General features: G+C 34.7%; 1 long non-coding RNA gene across 1 annotated transcript; it reads right to left on the reverse strand.

Moving 5' to 3' along the window:
* Positions 1-10099: 10099 nt before the first annotated feature.
* On the reverse strand, positions 10100-11004 carry LOC118682199 (uncharacterized). Its single transcript, XR_011395940.1, has 2 exons — positions 10618-11004; positions 10100-10564 (listed from the first exon to the last, which is right to left on the reverse strand). It is a non-coding gene; the product is annotated as an uncharacterized lncRNA (long non-coding RNA).
* Between the last annotated feature and the right edge of the window lie 3456 nt (positions 11005-14460).

The following is a 14460-nucleotide window of genomic DNA, read 5'->3' on the forward strand; positions in this document are numbered from 1 at the left end:
AATATAAGAAGTGATTGGTAAGTACTGATGAGGGTTCCTTGCTTCGAGCACAATCAGCTATCTATCCTTAGTTTCAACAACTTTTGGTGTTCTACTCTCTATATTTCGGAAGGATTTTACATTTTTTAGGGGAAGTCGATTGAATAGCTTCGAGTACTTTTTGTGTACTTTGTTATAAAATAGTTTGTAACATATTCTAGTAATATATTAAATTCAATTTCATTTATTTAAACTTTTGTTCTCTTCCGTTCACATTCTGTGTACTTTTGTTAGCCTCTCATAGCTGTTTGTGCATAAATTACTTACAATAATTTTAATACAAATTGCATATTAATTTGCAAATAACCAAAACAAGGTACTGCTTCTACAATAAATGGTATTTGCTTCCAGATATGTTGTTTGTAGATACATATGCAGATTGGCTCATTAGCATTTTACACCTTCAAATGGTCTGTAGGAATCATGTATAGCTGCAATTATGAAGGTAGTAGTATACATAGTGATAGTGGGTTTTCAATATAAGTATCAGGTGAAAGTAATAAATATTAGCCTCGAGCCAACTAATTAAGAATATTTCAGGGCTGCTGTACACTTGTGGATCTGTTTTGACTTTTTGAGTATATTTATTTTGACGACTTTTAAAAGCTCTATAACAAAGTCTATCTGTCTGTATACTTGAACTAGTCATTTAGTTTTGGAGATATTGATCTGCAATGTTGTGCACGTTGTTTTCTTCCCAAGTAGTTTTGCTAACGTTTAATCTTATTTTTGTCAAGCATCTCTACTTCGAATTTATTCAACTGGTTTCCTACGTGGCAGTTAGTTAATTTGCCTCACGCATCGAACAATTAACGATAATGGTCACATGTCAACGTCAGTTTGAATTATGCGTGACGACAACATAAACGCACAACAGCAACAACAACACAATAAAGTGTACGCATTTCAACTGAGCAATAAAACCCATAATCGCTGACAAAAATACCTAAACTATTTTATTAAACTTTTCGCTTAAAGCTATTGCTTCTGATGAGGTTTTGTTTGTAAACAAAATCTTTGATTTTTGAGCCCGCTTATAAAATTTTTAATTTAATTTTATTTTAACGGTATTTATAAGCTTTAAACATGAAGTTCAATGTCAAAAATTTGAATGTTTTACGGTTATAACGGTGCGTGCAAGTGGGCGCGTAGCAAACCGTTAGCCTGCTTTTTAGATTAGCTGTATTTTGCTATGCGTAAGCGTTTATTTTTTATTACTCGCAATTGACTTTGATTTTCGACAATATGCGCATAACTTATTTACAGTTATTGTATTGATTTGTGCTTCATTATTCGCACCTTCGAACCGCTGGTGCAAAGTACTCATACAAAGTGCGTAGTTTTTAGTACTTATCATTCATTTCAGCTGTCCGTCGTAGGTCAGTAAATAAGCGTCAATAACAGCTATTTAGATACATACTATGTTATATGCATATACATACGCATGTATGTTTGTACCCATTTTTTATGGGACCTACACGCCCTTACAATAACCGTTTAAAATTGGAGCATTGAAGAGAAATTGTATTTGTATTCAACAATGCTTTGAACAATAATGGAACATAAATCAAAGTGGCATTAGAAATAATAAATTTTACTAATTGGTAGTAAACGGATAATTAATGATCATATATATGTATGTATGTGGTTATGGGCTGGATAATAAAAGTTATAAGGTAAATTACCGGGTGGTAGCGAAACTTGTGGAATGTGGGGAATATATGTAGCTATAGAGCTGGTTTCCCATGTCAGCGATGAGGAAATCTGTGAAGAATAGACGGCGGAAGGTGATAGACTGTGCACTTTTTGCCTGCTCCAACCAAAAATATCAATATTCAATAGTAGAAATAGCTATATATGGTATAACCCACTGCAGGCTTGCGTATGGGTATATTCCTTTCTACGACTTCCAGGCGGAAAAGTCCGACTACAGTTTTTTTTGAGTACGTAGCGCTCACTGGGTATATAAATCCGGGCACATGGTCTCTCTTGTCCTAAGCACAATCCCAGAATTTATTACAGTGCTGATACTGGACGTGACACTGTGGAGATGGGAGGGCGGAAAAGACCATAGTTGCCAGTGTAAACCTTACTTCGATATTATTTGATGGTCTCAGGTATTTCACGACTTCATAATCTTATCAGACTGGAAAGATGGTCTCTCTCTGCGATCCTTTTGCGTTATAGCGCTGGATCTATGGACCTCATGTGAGGTTGCTCTTGACAAAATTCATCACGTCGCAACGGTAAGTGTTCTGACTGAACACTGTCCAAAAAGCTCACATGCATTAAGGTTACATATTTTTTTGAATAAAAATTGTTAAAGCTGTATGGAGGAATGCGAAGTGGAGTAACTCTAGACACATACTTCTTAACTTTCAAGCTTTTGCCAGACACGACTTGTAATCTAAAGTTGTAAAGAAATAATATTAAATTCGTTCATCAAATTGAATCATTCAGTACGGAGTACGAAACCTTTTGCTGTCGACGGCTTATTATGCTGGGCATAGTCAGAAAAAGTGGAAGGTAATAAATTACAGCTCAATTATTATGTTTTATAAGGTTAAAAAATGAGAATATATAATCTAAATCTGGCAAAACTCAAATTTTAATAGAGACGAAATACCAAAGAGAATAAATTTTGACTTCGAATTAAGTATATCTTTAGGACAAAAATTATCGTAGAATCAATCACAGATAAAGTAAGAAATAAAACCACACTCACAGGTATGGTATACAGATGGATTCGAGACAGCAGAAGGAATAGTTGTAGGAATTATGAGCCCAAGAACAAAGCTGGCAATCCCCATGGACAAATACTCTATCATCTTCCAAGCAGAAGTACTCAGGAGAATACCAATTAACTAGCATATAGTAATTTGCAGCGACAGCCAACCTGCACTGAAGGCAATGTCATCATGGAAAATTCAATCGCAGATGGTATGGGATGAAGTAGGCGAACGGAATAAAGTTCGCTACTTTGCGACAAACAGGTATTGAAGGAAATCAAATGGCAGACAAGCTTGCAAAAGAAGCGGCCTCAGCCACGCCAACGAGACCAGAGCCCTTCTTCCCAATAGGCGCTCATACAATAAAAAAGAAACTAAGCGAGGTGAAAACGAAAATAAAAGATAGGTACTGGTAGAGTAGTGACAGTATTAGACACTCAAAGTAACTGATAGACGGCTACAACACCGCTATATTTAACAAAAAGAACTTAAGAATATTAACAGCATTTCTAACAGGACACTGCAGACTGCGCAAACATATGCACAGGATAGGAATGAGCTCTGACGAAACGTGTCGCTACTAAAGCCGCAGAGGCCGACGTACATATTGTTGGAATGCGTTGCGGTGACTAGAAGACGGTTGATGTATTTAGGACTTACGCAGCCGAAGCAAAGTCATATTAAATCCATCAATCCCTCAAGCAGCCTCCTAGATTTTCTAAAGGCTTTAGGATTAAACGAAACAATATGTAAAGAATTAGAGGGCACAACAGACATATGAGCGCCGTGCACATCTTCCCTATCTATCTATCTGCATATATCGTATGTTTTAGGGCTACTTAAACATGAATCGAATAACTGCGCTGTCATAAAGTACGCAATATTACGCAAATCTAAAATAGATCGCATAATTTCACCATCATCATTTAAATAAGTCCATAAACTCCCTTGACAAATTTTTATTGAACAAATAATTGACTACACACTAAAGCCACTTGCATACACATAAGAGTATAATGAAAATAAAACAGCTATGCCAAACGGTTTCATGTTTTCAGATAATCACAAAATGTTGCAAACACAAATTGCCGACACTTTGATGAACCAATTCGTCGCAAGGCACTTTAAAGTATTTACATTTACATATAAATAATATAAATAAACAAAGCAATTTAATTTAATTTAATACATTTGCAATAAAAAGCCATTCAAATGCGCGTTGTCAAAGCGCCGTTATCTGCCCGGGTTGGGTGGGGGTGCAACCCGAGTGCAACGTGCTTCGCGCGCAAATTCGCCGCAACAAATATTAATGAACATAAATTTAAAAAATACATACAACAACTAACTAACTGAAGTTTTTTTCAGTTATTTATTTGCCTTTTATTATATTTACTTTTATGTGTTTGTTTTAATTTATTTTATTTTTTAATTTTTTATTGTTTTTCTTTTTTGCACCACACTGTGCATTTTATTTAATTTTTTAATTTTTCATTGTTTGTTTCTGCACCACACTGCGCATTTTACGCTTGTCATGAGCTGCTTTTGGGTTTCGTCAATTGCTATTTAAGCATTTGAATGCGTGCTTTTTGTGTATTTGTTCGCTAACGCTGCCCTACATACGAGCAAATTGAGCCAACGCTACCTGCAAGTCAATGCCTGGCTTCAATGCGAGTCTGTCAAATTACCACCCACTAACAATTGGTGTTTGCCAACTGACAAATTCGCTGACTGATGAATTGGTTGTGGGTGCTTATTTGTTTATATATGTACATGTTTATAAGTGCGAATTTCGCTATTTCCAAACAGAAGAAGGTGTGAAAGTGAGAGATTTATGTAAATGTATGAGGAAGCTGTCAGATTCTTTATCAATGATTTATCTTGTCAAGCTGACTTTGTCTTTTAGTGCAAGGTTAGACATACCAAAAAGCGCGCTAGTGAAGTCATTAACCGCATTAATTTTATTTTTAGTGTTTTTGAATTTAACATTTGAGAAATTTCGCTACCGCCAAGGTCTCAATACTACCTTCCGTACTGATTTTCGAACTTTATTTTTTTTTTTACCATTGTCAATAGCAAATTTCTTGAAGATCTTAAAGAAACCGTCAGTGTTTTGATGACAAAATTTAGGTGTATATGTATTTTTTAAACCAAAATTTTAGGCCTGTAACTAAAAGCTTAATTAAAATGAAATAAAACACTCCAATTTGGTGAAAATCTGTTCTGTTTTTATTTATTTTTTCCGTTCCGGTTACGTAGCCCGACTGTCGTACGAAAAATCATGTTGTCCCTATTGGTAGCCGCTAAATATTCGTGCGGTCTTTTTTCAAATTTTAAACGTTTCAAAGTATTTTGTCAATCTGAAGTTATAACATTTCTCCATCTTTCTGGCAATTTCATGATACCATCCCAAAAGAACTCCGTCGGCTTGGTGGCCAAGAAAGAATCCGGCCAATTTTTGATATCCTGCTTTGATATGACTTGTATTCCTTTCACCGCAATAAATGGTAGTCAGAAAGGACAAGGTCTGGGCTATAAGTCGAGTCGGAGTGAGACAAAACTTTACAGTCGCTGTTTTCCAGATAGTTTTTTAATCGGTTTTTAAAGATGAGGTCGAGCGTTGTCATGATGGAAAATTTGTGCCTAGTGTCCAGTTGCAAATTTCGGGCGTTATTCGACAATTGCTCGCTTCAATTTGCTGCGTTGTTGTCGGCCCATTAATGTGGGTTTTAGATATTTCGATTGCAGTGCCAACTGTCAAATATTTGAAATTTCGCCCTTCTCATCTACTTGGTTGCGATGACGGTCTGAATGCTATAAATGCACTAAATATTGTAATCCTCATCCCAAATGTCTTCTAAATTGTAAGAGCTCTTATATTCTCTTTTACTTCAACCTAATGGTGTGGTTAATCATCGATTTCTTATATTACTTAAAATATTATATATATATGCATGTACATATATTTTTACCAAAAAAAGTATACACCGCCATACACATATATATAAAGATAACTCAAAAGTTTGTTGGTTTATTGTAAAGATGAAGCTAAAGCCCAACCTTGAATCTGCCTCCTCTTATGTAGCGCCCATAAACTTCGGCTATCAACGGTAATTTTTCAAAATAAATACCTACCATCAATAACCACTTAAAATCATAAAACCAGCTCAATCATAAACATAAAGGTACTCATTATTAAACATATCTTTTTGCTGTCTTATTGCAGGTTTTAGCGTTAAATGCAGTTTCTTCTTCTTTTTTTTTGTCTTATTCAGCCTACAAGGTCCAATTAATAAAGCCGCGTAAATGCTAGATCATAAACGATGCACACATGTTATACAGTAAATGCCGTGACCGGCCACAATAAACAACAACAACAGACAATGGATCATAACAAACACGACTCTTCTGCAACAATGCCAGATTAACGGCGCTAGAATGGAATTTCGGCTTAGCCTCCTAATTGAACTGCATTTTCGTACAAATATTCTCAAGTAAGTGATAATTGTCTAAAATATATAAGTCTTCATTAAATCTAATAAGTTAACTGCCTGAGGACAACGTAACCTAAAAATATTTGTAAATCAAGCTGATTAAGTTTAATACAACAGACCCTTCGAAAAACTCATTGATGAGCTTCAAAGACGTAGACAATAACAAATTTCGTTTAATTTACCATTACTTCAAAATTTTGTGGGTTTCAATTGTAATTTCAAAAGTCTATTTTAATTACACCTTCGGTTTTTATACGCTTGCAACATGTTGCTACAGAGTATAATAGTTTTGTTCGCCTAACGGTTGTTTGTAGCATCTAAAACTAATGGAGATAGATTTAGGGTTATATATATACACATATAAATGATCAGGATGATAAGACGAGTTGAAATCCGGGTGACTGCCTGTCCGTCCGGACAAGCGATAACTTGATTGAAAATTGAGATATCTTGATGAAATTTAGTACACATATTCCTTGGCATCCAAGATATGTTGGTGTTGCAAATGGGCGGAATCGTTCTATTGCCACACCCACAAAACGCCATTGAACGAAAATCTTTAAGCCGCAAATTAAGATGCAAAACTGTAATTTAGTACAGGAGATCGCAGTAGCCAGGGACACCTGTAGCCTAAAATATGTTTAAAAGACATGTCCCCTCCCCTTCAATGGTTCAATGTACGTATCTTCCTAACCACTTATAGATATATCAATCTAACTTGCTGAGAAGAAGTGATTCTATCTCCTCTTCAAACACTGTGAAAATGGGTAAAATCGGTTAATAACCACGCCCACTCTTCATATGACAGTTATGTTGTAGTATGAACAAGAGGCGTATCACCGCTCACCTTTAGGAGAAATCATATATCTTATTCAAACATTCCTATCAGACACTCCAAAAACGGGCGAAATCGGATTCCCACGTAACCTAATTCCCTATATAACGAACTTTTAAATTCTTTGCACAAATAGTGCGCTCAAGGTATTTCATCTTACGTTCAAAAATTGACGAATTCGATTTATAACTTGTGCCGAAAATGTAACATAAATATTTTTGAAATTCCAGTTCAGTTTATACCGTATATTATACATTATGTATGAAGTCTTAATAAAATTCAGACAACACCTTTTTCTAATAACAGTGTATCCTCTTTCCATAAATGAATAAAATCACGGCGATACTTTCCTTACTTTTCGTTTTTGTGCCTTGCAAGTTGCATGAGTATGCAATGTTCGGTTACACCCGAACTTAGCCCTTAATTACTTGTTTAATTTAATTTTTTCCAATTTTCTAAGCGCATCCATATATTTTTTTCCAGCTTTGTACACCCTTTTCTATTTCATTGTTGTTGTTTTCAAATTTATTTTAAATATTTTTTGTTGTTTACAAATTTTTCTTAACTTTTTGTAAATTTTAAAAATGTTTGCTTTTGCAATTTTATTACTTTTAAGCCTTCCATATTTCTCTATTTTTTTTAAGGGTTTTTTGTTTAACTTTTGTGGTTGAGTGATTGATGCGCATTGTTTTGAATAGACAAAAACATCAGCGAACATTGAAAAAATTTGACAACAAATTGGTAGAAAAAAAAGACATTTGAAATTTCGTTTATGCAGACATTTTGTGCGGGTGTTGAGCATTCCGTTGATCAATGAACCGCAAGCAAATGAAGTGTTTAGCAATCAATTAAATCAATGTCATGTGTCTGTGTACAGGGTACAGTGGGTTAATTGAGGCCACACATAAATATGAAAATAGAAGTAAAACGAAACAAAAAAAAACAATTTTATGTAAAGAAATGTAAAGTGAAAAAAATGCATGTCTTCTTCAAATTGTTTGTACATTGGTACATTTTTAGTGAATTATTTTCAACTCGAATACTATTTCCTCTTAAACAAACTGTTAAACAGCTTAACTCTAGGGTTAATAAGGGGTTTTATTCACTTGTAAATTAAAAAAAAATCATTTTTTTGTGTATATGTTTGAATGTGCAAGTTTTTGATAATAATCTCCGAAAACTTGAAGTTGATCCGGCAAATCGGGGATAAAAGCGTATTTGTTTACTTAATGTAAGCGTTTCCCAAAACTTTAAACGTGTTTTTCTCTAAACGCTATTTTCAGAGTCGGTAAGTAAAATATTTTCGAAACGGCTGGACCGATCGGCTTAAAATTTTTACATGACCTTCTTAGAAATTATTCTGCGGTAATGATTTTTCATAATAATTTCGATTTTTTAAGCTGCTCTGAAGTGTAAATTTTTTCATAAAAACTACTTCTTTGGAAACGCCGCTATTTTGCTAAAAACTAGACCTTCGATCATTTGTTGCAATTATCTAATATAATAATAAACTGTTTTGGTTTTTAGATTTAAGATAATTTTAAACAGAAACATCTTCCTTGTCCGAGGGCCACCTGAAGTTCGGCTACGGGATCAACGGATTCAAAACTTTTTCATGCATCTAAAAGCATCCACAAAAATACTCGTTTTTTCTGACTGCAAGTGATTATAATCTCTAAAGGGTAAAGAGGTGTTTTCATTTTCACTAAATATCTGGGAAATGTTTTGCTCTTAATTTCAGCAGATTTTCAAGTCTTAGATTTCCAGTTGTTATTTGAGGTAAAATACAGCTGCCTCTAGAAATAATTGGTCAGGATGTTTCAAACGTTTTAACGTCATTGACATAAGTCCACTTAAGCTACTTCAACTTAAACCAAATTGTACCATAATTTTGATATAAAATAGGTGGCAATATCCAAATGAGCAAAACTGCTTAAAACCTCTAACACTTAAATCCAGATTGGCAAAAAAAAGCTACACCTTCACGTTATTTAATACAAATCTTTATTACCGCCTTCAAAATAGGCTCCGGAGAAAATTACCAATCCATTTACTTGTTATAAGCCTCGTCTGGGATGGTCTGCAGTACCTTCGGCGAACTTTGGGTTTCGTTTCATTTTTCGTGCGCCATTCGCTAGATTGTTGGACAGTTTCGATGTTTAATTCATAAAGCCACATCTTCTCATCAGTAGTGATGTATTTGTGATGAATGTAGGGCTCTCAGCTACGTTGTCAATCATCTCTTTTACGAACTCTTTTTTGCCAAAGATTCAGGTCTTTTGGTACGAGCCTAGCATTGACACGCTACTTAAAAACAAACATTAACCAAAATGTGTTGATTCGATTCATAAGAGATGTTGAGATCCCCTGCTATCTCTCTGACGCCAACGAGACGATTTTCAATCAAGGAAACAGTTTTTTCGATTTTATCGTCATTAATGGATGGATACGAGTAACTTGCATGAGACAAGTTTTTGGTGTCTTCACGACCTTCACTGAATATTTTTCTGCCACATATGCCATGTTTGTGTTCATGATAAAAAAGACTCTCCAAAATACTTTTGCAATATTTTCAACGTTTCCGAAGCCGTAAATTCATTGGAAACACAAAATTTCAACAAACTTTTAGGTATAGCAAAATGTGGACGCCATTTCTTTGAAATATGGCTGTTGTCTTTCCACGTCTTGAGTGCGGTTCATCGTGTGCGGTTCACACGTTTGACTATTTGGCTCAGCGGAGAAATGATGTAACCATGTTTCATCTATTGCCAAGTATCGAGAAATTCTGGTTTATTGCGATTGGAGGTTCTCTGCAAACAATATAAACATTTTCAGCATATTATTTACAAGAAAAAGACTTTTCATAAAAAAAATTATCGGCTGTACAGGGTATGTCCCTCTCACTATTAGATAATACATATCTAATCCGCAAATAACAATTTATGTTATAAAGAAATATCACGCATAATCCCTAAACCCCAATTCCAGAAATAAAATTTTTACGGTTTTGAATTTTTCGAAATTTTTAATAAGTTAATAATACTTAGTAAGAAATTTAAACAATGAATACATTCTAATACTATTTCAAGATTTTACAATTTTCTTCATTACTCAAAGTTGAATTTATAGGAAAATTATTTCTTATTCGCACATTAGACAAAGTCCTGTGAGTGCGTTGCCACCTATATGTAATGAGCGTGATAAAGTTAAAAATTTATTAAATATCATGCCGAATATGGACAGTGAATCTATGCTTCGCAGTCACGTACTAACCTACTCGTCTACCATTCTCGAGTGTAAGAAGTGAGATACACAATAAACCTAACCTAAAATAAACATTTCACCTCCAATACTACTCATATCGCCTGCGTTTATACTGTCCTAAGCAGAAGTCTACAGCATCTTCTTCCATGGAAATTGTTGCGTAGCGTCTAAGAAGTCCACGTTCCTGCTTGGTCATCTGTTCAAAACTTTTTGGAGGTATAGTTTTTGATGGTGTTTGGAAATCATCCGCAATACCTACGCGCTTAAAAGACGATTCGAGCTCAGCTGAGCTCTCTTCGTAGTAGCAGTCCATAAAATCACAAAATTCCAAACGTTTTCGAGCTGTACAACGTCTATATGTATCTTGCGACTCATATATCGCCTCTTCTTGCTTTTTAATATCAATCTTCTCTGCGTTGAAAGTACATAAAACGTCTTCTAATTGTCTCAATGTCGTGTCTTCCTGATGGTTGACTGTTTCGTAATGTTTGTTGGCGGCCATAATTAGTTCTAAATTGATCAGTCTGGTTGTAAGACTCATACTTTTGTGAAAATATACTTTTGTTATAAAAATCAGACTACTGGTGCTTTATTTTTGCCGTAACTTCGATCCGATTTGTCGTCCTTAGCGCTATGCTGTTGAACTGTTACTGATATCTCGAGCTCAGTTCTAATCCTTTTATACCAACAGTCCATAATTTAGGTAAGACGGAAACTTTGAGATCGTTACAACTTATGGTTACCTGTCTTTTATTTCTATTTCGATTTGTTCGAAAAAAATTAGCTTTTCAAACAACTACAGACATATTTCTCAAAAGCGCCAACTCTACAGGTCTCTTGTGCGCGTTCCACTCCGGTGCAATTTACCTGTAACAGATCTTTCTTTCTTATAAGTTTGTGTGAATGTGCTATATGTTAGAACGTAACCTTGTGATGTAAATATGTATGTGTAAATGAGTAGAGAAATTTTTTACATAACAATTTAAAAATGCTCACCTTGAGTAGTAGCGTTCACATAAAAGTTTTTCGCCTGAACGAAAGATCGCATCACAAACGAAAAATCTATATTATTCTAGTATATTTTAAACGTTTCCTCATATTTCATCCAATCGTTCGCGATCTGCGACGGTGCTAGAAAAAATTTTCTTCATTGCACTAGTGATTCCGGCCTTCTCCGTGAATAAAATCTAAAAAAAAAAAAAACAGAACAACCCCTTCACAGATGCATTTTTTATGACATTAGAGGTTATCAAAAGATCTTTATATTGATTTCGGTCCGAGCTGTTTTCCAAACAAGCACTTGAGTTTGGTCGGTCAGCTTGTATGGCAGCTATATGCTATAATTGTCTGATATCGGCGGCTCCGACCTATCGAAATATGAAAATCCATATTTCTTTTAAAATCACACTATGTGTGCTTTTTAGCATCAGCGACATCTCAAAAATATATGACAACCTGGCATTAAAAACCTGGGATTAAAAGCAATTAGAACGAGTTTCCGCGATTCCGATTTGTGACAATGAATGAAACATAGATACATATATCGCTGTACAGCTGAGTTCAATTGGCATTCCCGAATGGTTGTTATCAAATTAAGGTCGTCTAAATAGCAGAAAGCTTAGACACCAGTAAATATGTAGTTTGTCAAGTGTGGCAATCACAAACTTAATAAAAAATTCCAAATTTCATTTTATATATTAATATCAAATATGCACCAGGTGATATTATACCGAATATAACTCGTTGAGTGATCCAAAGACCAAGTTGAGATTTGTTCGCGAATTTTCTGTCATTAAGGGAAGTCAGTGTCTTTATACTGGTTCGATCCCTTGTGATCTTTCTGCAAACACGAAACTGAGAACTTACTTCTCACCTACACAATGTTGGCATTTTACAGCAGAAGATTTCTGAAAATTTTCTTAAAGCTATAAATTATATTTCTTCCTATTTGTAAGCGAGTGCTAAAAGTATATAACTGCATACAAGTATATATAAATGATCAGCGTGACGAGCTGAGCTGATTTATGTCCGTCTGTATATATGCGAACTAGTCCCTCAGTTTTTGAGATATCGATTTGAAATTTTTTACACGTTCCTTTTTATCCAAGAAGCTGCTGAATCGGGCCACTATAGGATGTAACTGTCATACAAACTGATCGATCAAAATTAAGTCCTGGTATGGAAAATTACCCTTTCCTAGACTTCTTTGACCTTGAAAAGGATTGTGAAGTTAAGCAGTTCTTAACTAGTTTTGAGTGCAGTACTAACCTTGCGGTCGGAGTGAATACTTGCATTATTAGGGGATCTATCACATATTCTGCATGAAAAACGTTAGAGTGAATAAGGAAGTCTTAAACTAAATTTACTAGAGTTTCTGACAGCAAACAACTTAATCGACATTTTTTCAGGGTATTCCTTTAACTCGAAACATTCAATCTATATACCTTAAACCCAATACCTATAAAGTATTTATGTATATAAATGGTCAGCTTAACGAGCCTTGTCGATTTAGCCATCTTTCTCAATTTTTGAGATATCGCTCTGAAACTTTGCACCCGTTCTTTTCTCCCTGAGAAGCTTGTAATTTGTGAGAACCGCCGACATCGAATCACTATAGCATGTAGCTTTCTTACAAAGAATCTTGAATGATCGGAATAAAGTGCTTGTATGCAAAACTTTTTTATTTGATGAACTATCTTCACGAAATTTGACTGGGTTATTGTCCAAGGCAACGGTGCAATCTCCGAAGAAAATTGTTCGGATCACTACATTATTTATAACTTTGTGATATCACCCTGTATTCTTATTTGCCAATTTGACTCAAACTCCTTAAACTCAAACTACTTCCATAAATTAAGTTTACATATGAATATCAGACATTTCAACTCAGCTCGGTTATTCATGTAAAACCGCCAAAAATAATTTAATTACTGAATGAGCCAGCGATCCATTGAACTGACATGATGAATTAGTAGGCGAGCACTTAAATGACATATACATACGAGCAACATGCTCGCAAAAATGTTTATGAAAAAGTATCGTGAGCCGATGTGGATGCTACGTTTTTTATGTTTTTTAGCAAATTCCGACTTGTTTTGTGTTTTTAATATTTTTTTGGTACAACTTTTTGCATTTTTATTGGTACCTTTATATTTTTGCTAATTTGTCGAGGACAAATGAAATTATTAGCGCGTGTAAAATTGAGAAAAAAACTCGCAAAAATTAAATAATAAATCAAAACAAATTTTAAGTAAAATATTTCGCTAATTAAATTAAACCAAAAATGTGGACGAAACGTAAATAACAAGAACAAGTAGGAAGAAGAAGAAACGCGAAAATATAATAATTTCATACAATTTTGTTAATAATCTTTAATAATAAACCCATTGTATGTATTTTTTTTATATATACAAGACAGCAAAGAATAACTATTATAATATTATATAATATTTTTTAAACATGCCAACAACAATTTACCTATATAAATCGGCGCTATAAATGTTTCATGTCATGGTTAAGGTTTTGCGAGTATTTAACCGCAAATACAAATGCAACAAGCAAAACAAAAAACAAAAAAAAAATGCACATAAAAATCCATAAGAGCTTTAGGCTCACACTCGCCTGGCTCTAGTCGCTCCCACAGCAGTTTACAGCTGCACAGCCATTGAAGCCGCAATCAGCATTAACCGTGTTTGGCTAAAATGCCGCAAAGTAACGATGTTTGTGATAAAGTCAGCTGCACCAGTTGCTTTGCGATCATTACTGTCTGTCTACCGTTCCATCTTATGTAATCCTCTGAATGCCAATGTTTACTAGCAAGCCAGTTGTGTCGTCTCTTATGGATGCGCATCCACCAACCAACCTTCCAACCATCTTCCTATTCATTCCTACGTAATTCATTCATTATTATGTCAATGCACGATTTGTATTGTTGTTTTTGCCAGCACGTTCAAGCATCATTAAAGTCTTCATTGCTCATCTCACATTGCTGTAAATCTGCTGAAGAGCACTTGGATGCGGCTCTTCAAGTTCCAACGGCGAGTCGCGACGAAAATCAACAAGTGTGCAGTATGTCTGTTTTTGCTTGGTTTTTGTTACAATA

This window comes from Bactrocera oleae, chromosome 4 (genome assembly GCF_042242935.1).
Source record: "Bactrocera oleae isolate idBacOlea1 chromosome 4, idBacOlea1, whole genome shotgun sequence".
Taxonomy (NCBI): Eukaryota; Metazoa; Arthropoda; class Insecta; order Diptera; family Tephritidae; genus Bactrocera; species Bactrocera oleae.